Below are 20440 nucleotides of genomic sequence, written 5' to 3'. Positions count from 1 at the left end.
TCTTTGGTTTGTTTTTCTTTCCAAAGAAATACCTTCCCTTTGAGACACAAAACTTCTCTGAGAGGTTTACTCTTTAGAGCAAGTTGTTTGAGGGATCACCACTACTTGAGGAATTCCTAAATTGGATTTAATCAACCCCATTACTCTAATGGAGCTGACTGGGTCTTTTGCAGGCTCCCCAGTGTCTATGGAGGCAATCCTACTGCACATGGGTGCTTACAGCTTCCTGTAGATATGGCAGTAAGCTGCAGGACAAACTGATGGTTGGTCACTAATGGTGTGTATCACGGGGCCTAGAGGATGGCTTCAAGGACCTGGGGATAGATTTACAGTGGTGCTGTGTGTTCAAAAGTAAACCAGGAACTGATGGAAAATGTGCTTTGAGCATGTATAAGACTACAAAAAGATATTTCTCAAAAACAAGAATATGGCACTGTAGCTCTTTGATGGACTTATCTACCGTGAATTTAAGTAATCTCCTTGGAATATGTCTTTATACATTTATCATCCATAATATGACAAAATTTTAATTCCAAAGTTTAATTACAAGTTTTCCTAAAGATGTGTATATATATATACATCATATATATATATATACATATATATATATAATATATATATATATATATATACAATGTTGTGAATTTTTGCAGTACGTATTTTCTTCATGCACAAACTTAATTTTTGCTTCACAAACTCAGAATCTGGATTATGTGTGAGTTGTTCTTTGGTAAATAACGGTGCTACACTTATAAGCACACGTATTTTTAATTTTATTTTTCACTATTTTTCTGATCTCTGGTCACGCCCTACAGGATCTGGCGGAAATGCAATTAGTGCCACCACCTTCAGAGAAGCCACTTAATCATTTAAAGGTAAGCATTTGCTTAAGTGCTTTACTGATTGAGCTTTTATCACAGTGGAGAGTAACCAATTTAAAAATACAATAACTCTGTCTTCCTCTTGGTTAAAAAAAAAAAAAGCTAAAGAAACTGGGCACTGATCAGAGTGGTTCGACTTTCATAAAAATGTTTGTAATGTATTCTAATGAAACTCAAAGTGTACTTTCAAAATTCTAACATTCATAGTGCATTGCCTCCTCTATCAAAAAAAAAAAAAAAAAAAAAAAAAAAAAAACACCAAAAACCAACACTCCTTTCTGAGACATGTTCTGTCCCTGGAGCAGATCCCAGCAGATGGCACTGTTATGAATAATTTGAGCTAGAAATTCCTGTGGGCTGCACTAACCCTTCCCTCTCTGCCTTCCCAGAGCTGCCATGCTTCAGGGGAGCATGGAAAACCCCCTTCTTGACATGTCCTCAGCCTACCTGACCGTGGTAAGAAGGAAAGGTTTGCATGTTCCCAAGTTAAAAGTGTGGCAGACTTGACATTTTGACTCTGTTTATTTATTTATGAAGTAATCAAGACTTTATTGTTAGGAAGAGAAAATTATAGATGTCCTGCTTCATAATTGTGATTATTATTTTCTACCTGCTACATATACCTCCTGCTTCACTTCCAAATAGCCCTTTTCCCTTCCCCTTTCCCATTTTGGTTTTCTGAAAATTAGGTATTCACTTTATAACTTCACAGAAAAAAAACTATTGCTGCTTTTGGTGATAAAAAAGCATCCCTTCCTGATTGCTTGTCAGGAGGCACATTGGGGAGAGACTATCTGCCAAGAGGTAACTTTGTTCTCTATGGTTATGACATTGGTGTCCAACCTTTTGGACGAACCTTAGTAAGAAAAAAATAAAAACACTCAGCAACAGCCCTTATAAAAAAGCCTCTATTTAAAGCCAATTAATAACAACAAAACTGTTTCAAACAGAGTGCTGAAAAACCTGTTAGAAAATACTTGGTTCAACAGCTGAGGCCAATTGATTACCTCATAAACAATGGGCTGGCCAAAGGCTAGCTTCTGGATCTGGGAATATTTCTCAGAAAGGTATGGTCTGTGATGAGTGAGGTTATTGCTATTGGATGTTATTGTTCCTGGGTTTGTATCATCAGTAAACTAGTTGAAAGTGCATTCTTTCCCTTCATCTAGGTTATTGACTGTGCAATAGTTTAGGTGTACCTGGAGAAGATGATTTGCATGCTGATGATGAATGGTGCCCTCCTAGATCTGTTGCTTGTGAAAAGTTCTTGTGAATGAAGAGGTGATTGGTGCCTATCTTAGATGTAGTGACCATGAAGTGATCAAATTTTAAATTTCCTGTAGTAGGAATACAACTGCCATGAAAACCTCAATCCTACATATGGGAATAGCCCCTGTGAACCTGCTTGTGATGGAATTAGGGCCTATCAGTTCTGGTCACCTTTTAAGAACCACCTCCCAAGATCACAGGAATGGGCAGTCCTGGAATGTTAGAAAGCAAGCAGAAAAGTGATTTGATGAACAGAGATCTTCCAGAGCTTAAATTGAAAAAGTATATGACCAGGGGAAATAGTGTCATGTGGTTACTCATTGCCCAGTTCTCTAATTTGTCTAGATATTTCTGTAAGGCCTCTCTACCTGTGATGGACTGAACTTCCCAATTGAGTATCATCAATAAACTTGCTCAGAACACCTAGTAGTCCTACTTCCATGTCATTTATGACAATAAAGAGAACTGGCCTATGTAATCCCATTTATTATAACCACTCGAGCTTTCCAGGGAACCTTACTAATTAGTTCCATGAGCAGGCAAAAATCCACTCTCCCCATATACTGCATTGACACTTTGTTGGCTGACACTCATGATCTTGATGGCACAGTTGTTGGAGGGGATGTATAATTTCTTAGCAAACTGTGTGTATAGTTACCTTTTCCTCAGATCTGGAGCAACAGGAAGAGGGAAGTTAAGATTGGGACTTGCATGGATAAAACTTCACGAGTTTTAAAGACTTATTGCTCTATAGTCTTCTGCTGATTTACCACAGTACTGTGTTCATTTTTAAGACTAACTCTAAAACTTAGCTAATATTGTCTTAGGACAAGATGTTCTTTTGTTTAAGCAGACAAGTAAAGGTCACTTAATGGTCCCTAATCAGAAGAACACTTAGTATCCTTTAATCACAGAAGCCCCAGGGCAATTAGGTCTTGAGAAGGACACTTAATCAGAATGTTTTGAGGATGTTTTGTACATGTTGCCAACTTGACAAGAAAATTCAAAGTTTCCGTATTCTTAACTGACAGCATGCTGCACTCTTAAAAGTCTGTACCAGAACCCTGCTTACCTGTTTGAATTACGGTCCATCGTGCTGGCACTTGCAAGCCATGAGCAGGAGTTGCCTACATTACCCATGCTCAGGGCAGCCATATGGCCTAACTGGGACATAGCATGGGCCTCAGCGGAGGAAAGAGATTACTAACCTAGGTACATTTTTTTTTTTCTGTAGGCACCAGGAAAATAGCCTCCATGGAACAGAACTGCAGCAATCTTTCCATTTTCAGTGTTTTCACACTACAGCCAGCCACTGACTGGGAAACACTGGATTCTCCTCCACTTCTATCCTCTGGCACAAAATTTCGTTTCCTACTGTGATAAGTGATTTAAGGTCAACTTTTCTGTATTTACAGTGTGTGGCTTAAAATATAAACACCCTTTGTGCTTTGTTATTGTGTGCACCACTGAATGCTTTCACAGATAGATGCTGCTATAAAGGATGGCTTAGAAATTCTAAATGAAAAAGCAGCCAGTGCCACTGGGGAATAGAGTACTCTACCCATAAAGGCACATAGTCTGCTTTGACCAGTTCACAATATAATGCTCTTTATGAAACATATTTAGTGCAAGGCTGAAGTTTATGTATCATAAAAGAAGACCAAAACAATCTTTCTGTCCTTTTCAGCCTTTGGTGGGGGCTTTGATCAACTATTTAATTAAAAATGGAGGTGTCTCAAGTTTTGAGTTCTGATGCAGTTCTGCATAAAAATGGAAACAGAGACCTTTCTGGAGAACAAGTTCTCACTTTTCTTTCTGTACAAGAATGTCACGACATTTTAAAGCCTATGGGCACTTTGTTTTCTTCCACTCCTTAAATAAACAGCACAATACTTTTTGAACATCTCCTTCTCTGTCATTCCCAAGTCTGAAATGTGCCCAACACAGATGTCTCATCTTTGTCTTTCCTCTTCCTCCCTCTTTAAGATATTAATCTACACGACAAACAAGTAAATCTGGAAATGATTTTTCCTCTAAGCAGATCTTGATTTCTCTGTCTGTGGCAGTCAGAAGAGACAGCAAATGTGATTGTGTCTTGGCTTGAGAGTAAGCCTCAGACATCCTGTCTGAAACGAGCACTACAGAGCTACTGGGCTGCAACTGTAGTTGTGTCAGCAAATGTGAATTATGTTATTAAAGTCAGAATAGTTAAAAATCCTTCTGAACAAACAGGTTTCAGGTGCAATTTGACCATTTAAAATGTATTAATAACTTGATGGATTAGGTTAACTCATTATGAGTTGGATTAAACGTTGAATTTAGTAGATCCTTCATTTAAGGTGGTTTCAGGAAGCAGTGTGGTATACATCTCTGCCCCAAGAAGGGTAGAGAAAGGGAGCTTGGAAATGTAAGTGATGTATGTAGAAGAGCTGAGTCTAGTGCTGTTTGGGCAATAGTGGGTTATACAAATGAGAGAAGAACAGTAAATGGTAAAGGAAAGAAAATCACAGTGCATATTAAATAGCATCAGTGTGTGGTCATGATAAACTGCAGTGTTGAGGTACTGGATTGAAAAAAATGGGAAAATCCTGTTCAGTGTTCAGTTCACCTGACTTTCAGGAAGACAGGATGCTGTATATTGCTGAAAATATATGAAATTACTACATAGACCCCTAATTCAATCACATATTTCTGAATGGAGAACATCTTATGCATTTGGTGGGATCCTAGGGGCTATGGCCTGTTTGTCCAGGCTCAAATATCCCTTTATAGTCTATGTAATATTATTATAGTTTTTCACACATGTGATGCATATGCTTAAGTCAATTTCGAATCTGTCTCGATGCTCCAAAGAGCACAAAATGATCTGGAATGTTTGGGACCAGCTGTAGGGGTGGGAGTGATAGAGCTCAAAGATATCGATCACTGGCTAAGAGATAAATAGTCTAATGCATTTTGGCCAGCTGAACTTATTTTCTGCAACTCTCCCCTGACTTAGAAAGTAATCTTCTCACCCATGTTCGTGCTCCCTTTCACCTTGTTACTTGCTAAATCTCTACTAGATAGGTTTATTGAAAGAAGCCTATGGAGTGAAGCAGAGGAACAATAACAAGGACACTGTATAGGTATCAGAATTTGAATCTAAAACCTTGGTAGAAGAAGTTGCCCTGGCAACAGCATCCTGAAGTGCAGAGGTTGAGAGAGGGAGCAAGAGTCCTGGGGCTGAACCAGAACAAGCTGCTGAAGCCCAGGGAGATGGCTAATCAGTGCTAATTGGCATCAGGGAAGCTGCTTGGTGAAGGACTGCTTCTCCACATGATGATGATGATGAGTGGCCTGACTGTCATGCATTATTCACCAATAAACTGTTTGTTGAATAATTCTGAGTAGACTAAGCAGGGCTCTAATCAGGTACAGTGGCAACCTTTCCTGAGTTTGTTTCTGTGATGGTAAGGACCTTAAATCAGACGATGCTGGCAAACCATCCCCAGATGAAGGAAGAAGTTGAATTAGATGTTATTTACTTGGTTCCTACATTCAACAGAGTGGGAACAGTGTATCGTCTGCTTTTGACTTGGAACAGTTAAGTGAGATGGACAGGATGTAAAGACTGGTTTTATTTATATAGGGAGAGTATTTACAGTTTACAATAACCAACTCCATGTTAATTATGTAAGGGGCAGAAGGTGAAAACAGAAACTGAGATGAAACTTCTGTAAATAAAGAATTATACCAATGATGGCTAAGTACTTCATTGGCTTCTCACTGCAGTCACTCACTCATAAAACCTTGGCTTGTCACTCAGGAGATCAGGAGAGATAACAGCATAAAGGAAAAGGAACAAAGACTGAATGCAAGAGCTGGGACATGAATGAAAATTTTCTGTGGTGCAGCTAACTTGGTATCTGTGTTTTGCCCTCCCTCATTATTTCCAGATCTACGCCTCCTTTGTGCAGTGCTGCACCATGGTGCCTGCCTGATTCCACTGCTCTAAAATGGAACTCTTCAGACTCATATGGTCTGCCTGAACAATACCATGTCCAGTACACACTGGATAAACCAACAACTAGTGGCTATTCGACTGTTGTTTCTTTTGGTAATTTACAGGTTACTTGACTGAGATACCCTAAAAAGCTCTGGTAAAGAGGTTCTGTTTTCATCAGTAGAATAAAGGACTTCATGACTTTGTTAACAGAGTGTGTTGAGGCAAATTATTCATGGTACCAATAGGAAAGCATTTCTGAAAAATAAGAAAGTTAAATATTCAAACCATCAGAGCTCCATTCTCTCGGCTTCTTGGATAGAGTGCAGGGATTGTTGCAAAATGATGTTTGAACTGAATATGAAAAGTCACATATAATCTTCTTTTATAGTTAAATGTCAGTTCCTCTCATAGTTTGTAATCAATAGATTGTGACTTGCAGGCAGTTTATGCACAAACCAACAAAATAGGATCAAAATAATTCTTCTCCACTTCATGACTTCCTGTTCTTCTTACCCTTTTGATGCAGCTACTTGATATGAAGATGCATCAGAAGTACATCTTGTGTCTGTTTTCCTCAGCCTTTACCTCTACAACTGAATCAGCATGGCAAGGGTGATTACAAGGGTGCAGATTTATTGCACATATAGGACAGCAAAAATCTGAATACCATATGTTTGGTAAGCCTTGGGATGGAACTTTGAGTGCAGATGACACATTTCTTACATGCTACAAGAGAAAGTGTCTCAAGGTGGGGCTTGGGCAGATGGATCTAGCGAGTGGCGAACCCGTCCAGAGCAGGGAGTTGGAGCTTGATGATCTTTAAGGTGGCATCCAATCTGCACCATTCTGTGATTCTACTTAGCTACAGCCTTGCTTCAGCAATCCATTCTCACCCATCATGTTAGAGAGAAGCTGTATTCTCTCACTGATGCATTTCTCAGTGCTTTATCACAGAATTGTGCAAACTCCACATTTGTCATCTGACTCACTGCATCAAATTTAACAAAGTAATTTGCACTGGTAATACCCAAGTGGAATTTTCTGTAATGGAGCCTTTGCCACAAAAGCGTTTGGACACATGCACAGGAAGAAGAAACCCAACTGTCTGCAGTCATATGAGAGTGTAGGGTGCCAAGGGAAATTAATGTAGGTATGAAGTTCCCTTACCATAAGAGTTGCAATATTTATTACAAAAAAGATTTCTATTCTGGCAGAAAAAGCCACATCCTCCATGGCAGAATGCACTTGTCTTTGAACACAGATTTACAGCAGCTTCCTGCTACACAGCTTGCATTTACTTCCAAGAAGATGCTCTTGTTTTGCTCCAGGCCAAAGTCTGCCCTGGAGCTATGGTTTATAGAGCAATTGACTGACATCCAGGCACTTTTTGCTGTTTTAAACAGTAGGGAAGATTTTTTTTTTTTTTTTGAGAAGTCAGTCTTGCAGAAGATGAATAAAACATGACTCAATGTCATGCCATACAGCAAGGGAAGCAATGGAAAAATTAGAATTTTTTCACATGTGAGTTTTGTACAGTGATAAAGACTTGTGGTCACATTGCTATAAGTGCTGAAATCTATTATAGAACTGTGAGAATAACAGGATATAGAAGAAGTAGTTATCATTAAAATTGAGAACGTGTTATTCCTGTTAGAGGAGCACTAGTGAACTTATTAGATACACTTGCTGCCTGTGGGAGATATCTTTCTTTTTTTCCCCTTCTCATCGAAGGACAAAGGCTGGAAAAGTAAGAGTAATGTTGTTTTTTTTTTTAATTTTATTTATTTATTTATTTATTTATTTTAATTTCTTTGTGCAGTGTTTGGGGAAGCTAAAAGCAGTAAAAACCCACAGTAGATTAAAATAATAGTCCTTCATAAGGCTTTGTGGAGACATACATTGGCAACACTAGGAAAGAAAATAAAATAGAAGTTTGCATGTAATTTATAGCCTGATTGGGTTTCACTGGGGACTGGTGTGCTACTGAACCATATGTTTAATTGCCAGATGCCCTCAACTGATAGGAAGATCTTCTTAGAACAGCTGCTTCAGTAAGAATTGTTTTAGAGATTCTTCTGACCTACGTTTTCTCCTTTTATTTTTAATTTGACATAAGCCGTTGATAGTTGTAAGTTATTGTCCTGAAAGAAGATCTTTGTTGTGGCACCACTTCAAGGAGCTATTAAACCTTGTTCCAAAATCAAGACATCTGTTGCAAAACATTGCACTTCTGCATAAAACTTGTTCATTCTGCCTCATAAATATAGGCTTTGGGGTTTTCTGCATACATCTAGCAACTCAGTGACTGGAGGAGTTCAACCCACTTACTGCTTAGTTACAATGATCTTTTCTGTATGCTAGTATATATTGGTAAAGTATTTATGAAGTTATCTACACTACGCATAAGCAATGAAACATCAGTCATGAAATATTCCTCGCAACCTTTCAAAAGTATGCTAATAAGAAAATGCAGAGCATCAGTAACCCCAAGATCAAATAATCAAAATTCAATAAGTACGTTGCAAAATTAAATAGTGCCGTTTTCAAAGAGCTGTGTATCCTTTTCGTGGTTGTTAAGAAGAAAAAGAAGGAGCCAAGCAGAGTGTTCATTTCTTTGAGAGTGCTGGGTGAATCTGAGGGCAATGCCATTGGTTTTGACCAGAATAATTTATTCAAGGTAAGAGGATACAAGACGGGACTGATGGATCACTAAGAAGATCCTTCTTAGCTGAGGTCTAGCTCTGTCTGGCCTTTTGGATGTACATGGTGACACCAAAGAGTCTTGACTATTGCCTATGCAGATGAGTTTTTTGCCTATTTTATCTCTGAAGCCTTGTCTGGTTTCAGAATAACCATCAGACTGAAATTCAGTATTTACCATCTATTTCAAACAGTCAGAAGCTTTAAACAGATTCGTGCTCACCTTCAGATTCAGTGTAGTTATTCACAAGTTCAGTATTATCTCCCCTCTACATAGTGATAATGGCAATATGGAATAAATCCTGCACAAAACATGTTTTTGTATTTGAAGAAAGAATTAAAACTACAGTGACTGTGAGAAAAAGTTCTTGTTATTTTTTTAACTGATAAATAAATTCTGAAGTGATAGATTACTTCTGCCAGAGCCAGATGTTATCTGATAGATCCCTGTTGGATTTAAAATATGTAGATGTGCAAATGTCCCTATTTAATATACAGTATTGAAACTCATATTTTGACTAATATTTCTTAATTACAGTTAGAATTAGGCATATGTCTAAGCAGAAATACGATTATCATGGTAAAGAGCAAGTGGCAGCCACTGACTGAAAAACTTGCCCAGATGATTAAGAAAATAAATGGAGGCAAAAGTATTTTTAGCTTGACATAATTATTGAAGTCATATTTCTTCCACCATCCCCAGCAGGTTGCCCATGACTGGTTAGTGAAAGATACAATGACTTGGTTCTTCACTGTATTAGTAATACAGTAAAGAAAATGGGATGCAATGGAGAAAGTAAAGGAAACTGCAGCAGGTCTGCAGAGGTACATCCCATTGGGTCATCCCATAGTAAATCACTTGCACTGTTGTAGCTGTAGCCTAGGGTAAGATGTTTACACTTGATGTTACTGTGTATCTGTAAGAAAGCTGCCTTTTCTGCTGTCTATGATAATTCCCCATGCTTTCTAGAGAAAATCTTGAAATGCTGTCCAATTGCTCCCATTTCCTCCCCACTTCAGCCCAGAACTGCAGCTCTTCTGTCTGACTGTAAGAATCCCACAGTCCCTCATCTACTTGGGGCTGGCAAGGAGCACAAATAGTTTAAAACTACCTGCAGACCTTTCTTCTCCTATGGAACATACTTGAAGCCTCACCTCAAAACAATTGTCAGTTGCCAAATTAAACTGTAGGTTTAAACATCTCCATTCATTTATTGCTGTTTTGGTGTGTAGAAGATGAAGGGTGGATGGCTTTATGTGGAGCTGGGAGAGATCTTGTTACTTCATGAAAAATACACAAAGTCTGACAAGCCCTTAGCTTTCATCAAGCTGTAGGTTTGTTTGTTTCTAAACAGAGTGGAAGTAATATGTGTTACAGGAGAGTAGGTGTCTTGATGATGGTTTGGTTTAGAAAGATGGGGAAGAAAACCAAAATAGGTGAAAAACGTCAGAATAGCAGGGTGTTTGAAGAACAGGGTTTCCAGAGTCTCTATTTAATTCTGCACTGACTGACTGCATGTGAGAGGGCTCTCAAGGAGAGAGGAGCCTACTACTGAGTATTCTCTGTTTAAGCAGGTTCATTTTGGCAGACAGCAATGAGAACATGGCTGGGCAAAGAGAAAAAGGACTGACTGTGACTAAGAAAGAAAATCAGACTGAAGGTGCAAAATACTAAACCAACGAGAACATGATTGTAGAAAAACAGCCCCCCAGAGAGGCAACTAATTCATGGCCCCAGCCTCCCGCAAGATGCTATTCTTTGCACAGAGTTTAATTTGCAAATCATCTTTCTTCCTCTGCTGACGTCCTGCAGTGTGACCCCCAGCCCCATCAATAAAAGATGTGGTAATGAGTCACACATTCATTGCAGTCATCGCATCCACAATAAAACATCAGTCCTCTGACAGTTTACAAGATACAAATCATATCAGCAAGCTGTTAAGGCTGAGACTACATAGGAGCAATTTAGGAAAGAAAGCATTAGATGATGTAATTATCTCTAAATTCTGAGAAAATTCAGAGTTCTGTTTATGTGCAAAAGGCATCTGGGCATGCTAAGGTAAGGACTTTGCCCCACTGCAACAACAAACCACAAATGTATTAAATGTAAATGGAGGAGTTAATAACACTGTATTCAGGTTCAGTTCATTTAGACTTGAAATGAAAAAGCTGAGCCTTCATTCCACAGATTTCCAATAAGTGAATTATTGTTCAGCACTGAAGCAAACTAATCATGACTTTTATTAAACCTTTCCTATGTTCTCCTTGTTACCTTTGACATGCAAAGATTAAACTCTCATTTGTAAACTGATAAGCAAACACAACTCTGAAAGCACTTTCCCTCTGGACATCTTAAAGATGATTTATGCCATTTTTCCTGTGTCATGCACTGGAGAGACACTACTTCTCTATTTATTTTTTTTATGCTGTTTTGCCTCTGAGAGGGAAATGACAAAAGACATTAATCAGAATTTCTTTAGCAAGCTTCCTGCAGCCCTCAAAGCATTCTGAAAGGAATCAATACACAAAATGAGATAATTATTTCAGTTTTGTGTACTAAAAGGCCTTATATTTTTTCTGCCTACAGAAACACTGTTGGAGTGGTCAAACACTTTTAGATGCCAGGTACTGATAAACAGAAGGGTGTTTTCATCAGAAGAAAAGTAGCTCGCCAACAAGTTGCAGGTACCTGTTAATGTGTCTTCTGGGGGGAAAAAAGTCATATATAAGTAGAAGAGTCTCTCACTATTTCTAGCTGTCTTGAATTAAGACTATATTTTCCTCTCTTCAAAGTCAGAATTTGTTTGAATGTTAAAGGAGGATCAATCAGAGATGCAACATAGCACAATGCACAGATGTCAGTAACTGCAGACAGAAATAAATGAGCAAGCTAGCCAAATTTAGGTACAGATATGCAGTTACTTATATGTGAAGCAGGAGCATGGCTCAGGTGCCTAAGCCCAGGTGAGATGCTCTAATTATCTGGCTGGATTTGAGCTGTGATTTCCAGACTCTGGGCAGATCTCAGTGGCAAGGCAGTGCAAAAATGATGAGATGTGGTACCTGGGCCACTGAGCCAAGCCCCAGCTCTCCACTGACTTGAAAGACACCTTCAAATCCTTGCTTGTATGAATACATTAATACGCAAATATCTAAACAGAAGTTGCTTCATCTTAAACGGATCTGAACCTACAGACTGGCTCCAGGTGGGTTTGGTTAGACAGTTGCTGCATTCAGAGATAGACACGCATGCTTGGAAACATCTGTCTTCATCTCATTCAAGATCAGATTTACCTTTCTTCCTCATGCTAGGCAACTTCCTGCTGTGCTAACAGTTCCCCTGACATCAGTAAAACTTTTTGAAAGATGGGGATCTCTTTCAGCTTTAGAACGCTTTCTTCCATTCTTCATGGCAAATGTTGTCTGTGTGAGGAAGTTAAGCTAGTTTGGAAAGAGCAGTGCTTGTTACAGATGTAAACATTTTCCAAGCCTTTCACACACTCTTGTTTTACCCATCTTTGCTACTGAAATAGGAACCACTCTCACCCAGGCAGTCTGTGTCACTTGCTCACAGCCCTGGCAGAGACTTCTGGTTTGGAGTTTACACAAACAAGGCTGTTTTAAGGTTTCTGGGTGACCTTTTCAAGCAAAGCCCTAATCCCTGTTGTAAGGGAATCTGTGCTGAAGTTTGAAAGTAGAATTGCATAAAATTAGGTTTGCTGGAAATGTGGCTTGATTCACCAGTAAGTTTAGTTTGAATGTTGGATTCCAACTTCATGAAATGTAGTTGTGATACTTTATATACCCTATTTGTTTACTGGCTAATAATAATAAAATGTATGCAGTAATTTAGGACCCTTAACGTTCTTTTTCTTCATGAAATTTCATTACAGAAGTTTTATTTCTGCCATTTTCCATGTTCATAGTTTCACTGAAAACATAAAAAAATCCTTACCTACTGGGAAGTACTGATGTTTCTGCTCTTACTTTCAAATATATTGGGCGGTGTCTCAGACTTCATGGAAGTCAGTTAGTTCTGGGACACCCTTATGTTCACAGGAAAGAGTAAGAAACTTACCCACTACTGAAGTGAGGTAGGCAGGGAGTACCTAAATCCCCTGCTCTTCAGCTGGAATCAGAGAAAGGCTGGCTTCGTAATTCCTTATAAGATGGAAATAACTATGTGAATTTTGGGAGGTAAGTATTTGTCTCTGAGATGAAAAAAGGTTGTTGTTGGATTTCTATGATGTCTGAATTAGATAATCCCTGGAGGTTTCTTTTGGTGATATATAGGATGGTGTATGTGCTTCCTCTTGCACACAGCTGCACCTTGCACCAAGCCCTGCCTCATCCAAGGGATTGAAACTGAGCCCATCACTTGTGCACAGTATATTTCTAACTCTTTACACACTGACATGACTCAGATCTAAGTGGGCTTCTTTAATGGGTAAGAACTGCTAGCTTATAAAAAAAATACACTTCCTTTTGTTGCCGCCAAATGACTCCTACATCTTTTTAAAATAAGACTTTGTAATCCATCCTCATTGTGCACACTGAATTTTACATGAGGAGTATCTGTACCTTGCTTAACTGATAGTCTTATTTTGATGCCTTACTCCTTTTACTGGAAACCTTTTGAGGGGGACATAAATTTTGCTACTGTCTTCAGTAGGGCTGGCTCTTTCCGTTTATTTATAGGATGATACTACACTTCAGCTTTTATGGCCACTATGAAAAACAATGGTTAGTATGAATGACTATGAGTCAGCTGGAGGGACTGACAATACAGTGACAGGGAAACTGGTTTCCTGTTGTATAGAACAATATTCGTTCACATTCAGACACATAGTATTTTCTGAATTGACTTCTTTAACTTCAGGTATCTAAAATTATTGGATTAATTCTTAATGCTTGCCACTTTGCTAATTATCTGCTGGCTAAGTAAGTGCTTGAGCAATGCAGGATGAATAATGCACTTATCCAAAGCCAAGAATGATTTTCAAATAACAGTTTCTCAGTATTCACTTTTTGTGCTATTTAAATCAGTATAAAGGAGGCTGGCTTAGTTACATATTTGCAACTAGGCTAGTCTTTGCTAGGCTGTGCAGGGATGGAGTCAGGAAAGCCAAGACTCAGTCTGAACTACACTTGTCAAGGGATACCAAGAAGAACAAGGATGACTTCTACAGGTACCTCGACAAGAAAAGGAAAGTCCAGTACAATGTACCCTCCTGGTGAGTGACACAGACAAGCTGATAACAACAGACAAGGAGAAGGCTGAGGTACTTAACAACTTTTTGCCTCAGTCTTCTCTGATAACTGCTCACCACACAGCCTTCAAATGTCTGGTTTGGTAGGAGAGGATCGGGAAATCAACATCTCTTTCACTGTAAGCAATGATCAAGTTTGTGACCACCTGAGGGACATGAACATCCACAAGCCTATGAGTCCCAAAGAGCTGCATCCCAGAGTCCTGAGGGAACTGGCTGATTTAGTTGCTAAACCACTCTTACGGATATTTGAAAAGTTGTGGCAGTCAGGTGAGGTCTCTGGTGACTGGAAAAATGACAACATCACATCCATATTTAAGAAGGTAAAAAGGATGCTGCCATGAACTACTGACCTATTAGTCTTACCTCTGTACTGGGGAAGATCATGGAGCAGATCCTCCTGGAAGCTATGCTAAGGCATGTGGAAGGCAGGGAGGTGATACAGGAGAATCAGCATGGCTTCACCAAGGGCAAATCCTGTTTGACCAACCTAGTGGAATTTTATGATTGTGTCATTGCATCAATGGACAGGGGAAGAGCCACTGTGGTGGTGGTCTAGAAGCTGTTCATAAGCCAGAAGTGTGCACTTGCAACCCAGAAGGCCAACTAAATCCTGGGCTGCATTAAAAAGGGGGTAACCAGCAGGGAGAGGGAGGTGATTATCCCAATTTACCCACTTAGCTCTTGTGAGGCCCCATCTGGTGTACTGCATCCAGGTCTGGAGCCCCCAGCATAAGAAAGATGTAGAGATCTTGGAGCGGGTCCAGAGGAAGGCCACTAATATGATCAGAGAGCTGGAGCAACTCTCCTGTGAAGAAAGGTTGAGGGAACTGGGCTTGTTTAGCTTGGAGAAGAGAAGGCTCTGGGGAGACCTCATTGTGGTCATTAATACTTGAAGGAAGTATATAGACAGGAAGGGGAAAGGCTGTTTACATGGAAGAGGGAATGGTTTTAAGCTAAGACAGGGGAAATTTAGGTTAGATATTAGGAGGAAGTTTTTCACTCAGGAGTGATGACATGCTGGAGTAGGCTGCTCAGAGAGGTTGTGAATGTCCAATCCCTGGGACATAAAATCATATTCAGACACTCAAATGGTTTCATAAAATCATAGAATCATAGAATCACGAGGTTGGAAAGGACCTGCAAGATCATCTAGTTCAACCGTTCTCCCTTTACCATGCCTACAGAAAACCACTAAACCATATCTCCTAGCTCCCTATCCAGATGCCAGGGCCAGGCTGGATGTGGCTCTGGGCAGCCTGGTCTAGTGGTTGGTGACCCTGCACATAGCAGTGGGGTTGAAACCAGGTGAGCATTGTGGTCCTTTTCAACCCAGGCCATTCTATGATTCTATTGTTCTTCTGTTGTTAGAAAGATTTTGTTTAATTCTTTGTGAACATATCTAAATCTCAAGGTAAATATTTCACTAGCATGTTGGGCTTTTCAAGCTTGAGTAACATAATCTAATATACTGAAATATACCCAGCTCCAACCCTCTGCTGTGGGCAGGGCTGCCCCTACCAGCTCAGGCTGCCCAAGGTCCCATCCAACCTGGCCTTGAGCGCCTCCAGGGATGGGGCACCACAGCTTCTCTGGGCAGCTGTGCCCATGCCTCACTGCCCTCTGAGTTAAGAATTTCTTGTGAATGCCTAATCTAACCCCATTTTCACTTTAAAGCCTGCTCTGTATCCTCTTTAGCTACTGGAAGTCTTCCCTAGATCCTTCCCTTCTCCAGACTGAATAACTCCAGCTCCTTCAGCCTTTCTTCATAGGAGAGGTCCTTGTGGCCCTTCTCTGGACCTATTCCAACAGGTCCATGTCTTTCTTGTGCTGGAGACCACAGGCCTGGAATCGGTGCTTCAGGTGTGTCCTCATGAGAGCAGCCCAGAGGGGGACAATTACCTTCTCCCTTGCCTGCATATCTGCCCCTGCTTTCCAGGGCATGGCAGGCTGTCTGGCCGGCAAGCATATGCTGCTGGCTCATGTTGAACTTTTCATCCACCAACCCCCAAGTCCTTCAACAGTGGGCAATTTAAAACATCTTTTCTTTTTGCCTAGAACAAAGCAAAGAGGCTTAAAATTACCCTGCTCAGTGTGTTACTGGGATGAAGGCAGGATTTGCTGTTAGCTGCTGCTATCAAGTGATTGTACTAAGGGCTACATCCCTGGAAAATATTAGATGTTGAACTCCTAAAATGAGCACCAGAACTTGGTTTGAGCAATGACCTCTGTGCAAATGGCAGGAATCCATACTGAGGAGACTGACAAACAGCCTGCTGGGCCAGACTGTCCTGTGCTGAAGAAAAGTGCCCTTCTCTAGGGGCTCCTTGGACAGAACTCCTGAAAGTGTGTATCTATGCTCATTTTTATTCTAAATAGAGCAAGAGGTCATGCCCGTATGATGCCATCAGAGGAAGTGTCTTTCCTCTTCCCCAGTGATAAACTCAGCGCAGTCGTCTGCGACGTGATGGACAGAAGTACAGTCTCCTCCCTGGTGCAATTCAGCACCATGTATTCCATCTTTAAGCACCCACCAAATGAGGGTATGCCAGTCCATGCTGCAAAACCACTTCATTCCTCTTGTCTAAAAACCATTTATGATAATAACAAAATGTACCCAACAAGCCTCAGAGTAGGATGAATACTGTTTAACTGCACTGTGATTCTTGCTTAATTTCCTTGTTCTTGTGTTTCAAAAGGAGCAGATAAAACCTGGAGATGTTTAAAACCAGGTTGGATGGTAACCTGATCAAATACTTGATCTGGTGGCAATGTGATCCAGTTCTTGTTCTAGTGGTTGGCAGCCCTACCTGTGGTAGGGGGGTTGGAACTTGATGGTCCTTGAGGTCCCTCCCAAACCAAGCCATTCTGTGACTGTGAAAACGATCTGTTCTCTGGAATGGCTTCTAAGATTATGATGAGTGAGGAATGAGTGTCTGAATATGTTAATGTCACTATGTAAAATTATTTTCTTTTTACCACATCCTGGATGAATATTCTTTTTCCTGGGAAAAAAACTGAAGGGAATTTGTATGGCATCTACACAGCCCATCACAAAATAGACAGTTCTGGCATGTTTCTATTAGATCCAGTCCATCAGAGATCAGTGCATCCAAGGGCTTGTGGTGTGAGTCTGGTTTCTTCCAGTTCCCACTCTTCAGACTTCTGGCCACCTGGAATGGCTGTGTTAGGGGTGTTAGAGGGTTATATACTTTTAGGGTACACTTCTGGGCCTGCTGTCCTTGAATTACTCTAATTTCTTTGGAACCTGCTAATAGTGTCTATCTCTAACATGCTTTGTGGTGGTAGACCTTGAAGAAGTCTGCTACTGTCCATGTTATATGGATTTCCCACATTCAGGCTGGGGTTACACACAAGCTTTGGAGATGTTCTGCCTGGCTGTGACAAGCCACTGTACCTGTGAGCTCACATGGGCATGGAGACATTGGGCTCTCAGGGGCTTTCATTCCATGAGGTAAAGCATGGATGGATAGCTGCTATCTGTAAGGTGAAGTGACAGCCTTGAGATTGTAGCTGGGATTGCAATTTACTTCTAGGATTCTAATTTCCACCTTGGGATTTGATCTCACTCCATCTTTCTCCTCATTCCCCCCGTTCCCATTACTATATCTCTAAAGGTGATCTCTTGTTTCCAACTATTTGTTCAACACAGAGTCAATTAAAGATTCCAATTAAAGATTCCAACCTCAGCCAATCAATAGAGCCCCAGGACTGTACAGTGTGGACCATCATGGGAAGGAAAGAGAACAAGGAACAGTTATAACCAGTATGTTGCTAATTAAGCTTGGCTGAGCCTCCTGCAACTGTCTCATGCTGCCCTTTGTTCCTATGGACAGTGGAAAGTAAAAGGGAGAATTTCACTGAAAGATTTGATTAATTCAGTATTCCTTTATTTTTGATGGAAACAGGATCAGCATGCAAATGCCATTTGGTATTTTATTTTCTGCACTGACAGGATAGCTACACAAAAATATTATGACCTGCTGCTGCCAAATGCAACTGAATGAATTATTCTGAAGCACTCCTGAGCCTGTCTTTGTCACAGTCTCCTATTTCAGTCCCTGTCATGCACTGTGCCTATCATTCATTATAGTTGATGGGCTGAGGGCAGAAAAGTGTCTCTTGTCTTGTTCTCTGGAGAATTTCATCTTGGCTGTCTCACCTTCAATCACTGCTAATAGCTCTGCTGGCACAAAGTCAGAGGGGAGCTGTGAGGAGACAATGAAAATATTTCACAAGGCATTTTGTATTTTAATAGGTAGTTTTAAAAAATGAATTTGCTGGAGCAGACCAAAATGAAGACTGCTAAGAGAGATTTTTCTTATAAGAATTTTAACTAATGTTTTTATTGTTACTAATCCTTAAGCCTTCTGCATCCTTTTTACTTTTTCTCCTATGAACTGCTATAGGGTTTGGATTCTGTTTGATCAACTAAAAACTATTTATCTGACAAATTTATTAGGATGATTTACTGTTCAGTAGTACTATGCTGGAGGAAAGAACAAAATAGCACCAGAACTTCATTGTATTTCTGTAGGATGCTTACTTAGATTTTAGCCTACTGCCTCCGCCTCTCTTTATAATGACATTGTGGTTGTGCTTGTGATAGGAATTCTGTCACAGCTCTGATGTCCTGCAGAGGTCATAACAAAAGAGTACAATGAAGCACAGTGGATAACCCAAGTGAGAGTAGAACTGATGTACTGTCTTTAAGCTTTTTGCATTTTATTTACTATAGTTTTCTTCTGTATACTGGTCTGGGTTTCTCATCTCTGATCAGCAGACAGAACTGGTGATCTAGTTCAGCTGGTGGATAAATAAAATAGCATGGCAATATTCTTACACAGTTCAGTGAGTATTTTTTCAGACAATAGTGATTAAGTGCATGCAGCAACATGCACTTGGCATTTGGTCATTGTTAGGTGAACAATATCAGAAGGCACAATGAAAATAAAATAAGGATCTGTATGCACTGTCCAGAGTGATATATAAAATTTAAATATGGACTGATGAAGCTTTTGTTCAGTCATTAGTTGCTAAAGGTGATTTTTAAGATGACATCAATGACTTAATGATCTCTGTTTCATTAATTGTTGTGTTTTCTTACTATCTATTTAATTGATCCAAAGAAAATCATATGTTGTACACTGTAGCATTTTTGAACTCACTAGTTGAAATGTTACCTTTTCAGTCTTCATTTCTCCCACCTGGATTACAAGATTAGGATTCATCTGGGAAGAAAATAGGGCATTTTAATGCTAGACTTGGTGAAATCATTGTCTGCAACTGTCAAGACAAAAATTACTTGAAGACAGATCGTCTTGTTATAGAAGACTTGCTTCAGCAGTCTGGAACTTACAACCAATTTAGTTATGTCAAGACGTTAAAGTTCCTTTTCAGTCAAGACAAGGTGTGAAGTAGTAAAATAGATGTGTTTTATCCAATTTTAATGATCACCAATTTTTAATTAGTTGCAGAAATGAACAGCAAAGAAATTATGTTAAACATTTGAGCTGAGAAGATTAGGGACAGAAATAATGACTGATGGAAATGTCACTGAACTCTGTGCTCCAGGGGCATACCTGGTGAGTTCTGACTGTTCATGGGCATTTGGGAACAGGATCTGCAGTATCTCAAAGTAACTCCCTGACCTGCATGAAGTGTGAGAGCAGGTTCCTCAGTACTCAGTTTATATAACTCCAGTGCTCCACCATGCTGCTAGCTGATGCAGAGCCCTGCTCAAATAGCAATATACACTAGGCAGTCTGACTTTCTGCTCTCTCTATGTTATCCCAGCACAGGAATGGGTAACTGACACTTTGCCACATGCGGTATATACTGTTTTTGTTATGGCTTCCTTGGGGCACTTGCAAATAAGAAGGACAGAGAGGGATTGTGGAATGAAATTTGCCTTTCAAATATGAAACTTGAGAATACCAGAATACAGACTTGACAATTTATAAGATGAAGGTTAATTAGCATAATAGATAAATTAGCAAGTTTATTTGGAAAGACAGAGCAGTATTTTTTTTTTCCTCGAAAAATACTGATCTGTGAATATTTATTTGGACAAAGATTTCGAGACACCATGAATACATACAGCAGCTCTTCTAAATAAAAGCACTCCAACAAGGAGCAGAATACAGCTCTTTTATTGCTTATGCTCAGTGAGTAAGACTTCTATCTTGTTATATCCAGCCGTCAGAGAAAACAAGCCCACTCATTCAATAGTACTGGAAAACGCGGCATCTCTCTGTATGCATTAAAAACAAACAAACAACAACAAAAAACACAACTATGTTTATCTGGACTTA

At 39.8% G+C, this 20440-nt stretch overlaps 1 long non-coding RNA gene across 1 annotated transcript in view; it reads left to right on the top strand.

Moving 5' to 3' along the window:
• Positions 1-7668: 7668 nt before the first annotated feature.
• LOC107307931 overlaps positions 7669-20440 on the top strand; it is a 58029-nt gene continuing 45257 nt past the window's right edge. The window contains exons 1-2 of the long non-coding RNA XR_001552559.1: positions 7669-7882; positions 11423-11520. This is a non-coding gene — a long non-coding RNA (uncharacterized LOC107307931). The remainder of the gene's footprint in view (positions 7883-11422; positions 11521-20440) is intronic.

This window comes from Coturnix japonica, chromosome 1 (assembly GCF_001577835.2).
Source record: "Coturnix japonica isolate 7356 chromosome 1, Coturnix japonica 2.1, whole genome shotgun sequence".
Taxonomy (NCBI): domain Eukaryota; kingdom Metazoa; phylum Chordata; class Aves; order Galliformes; family Phasianidae; genus Coturnix; species Coturnix japonica.
The sequence above is the reverse complement of the archived record's forward strand: the minus strand, read 5'-3'. Positions and strand labels throughout refer to the sequence as shown.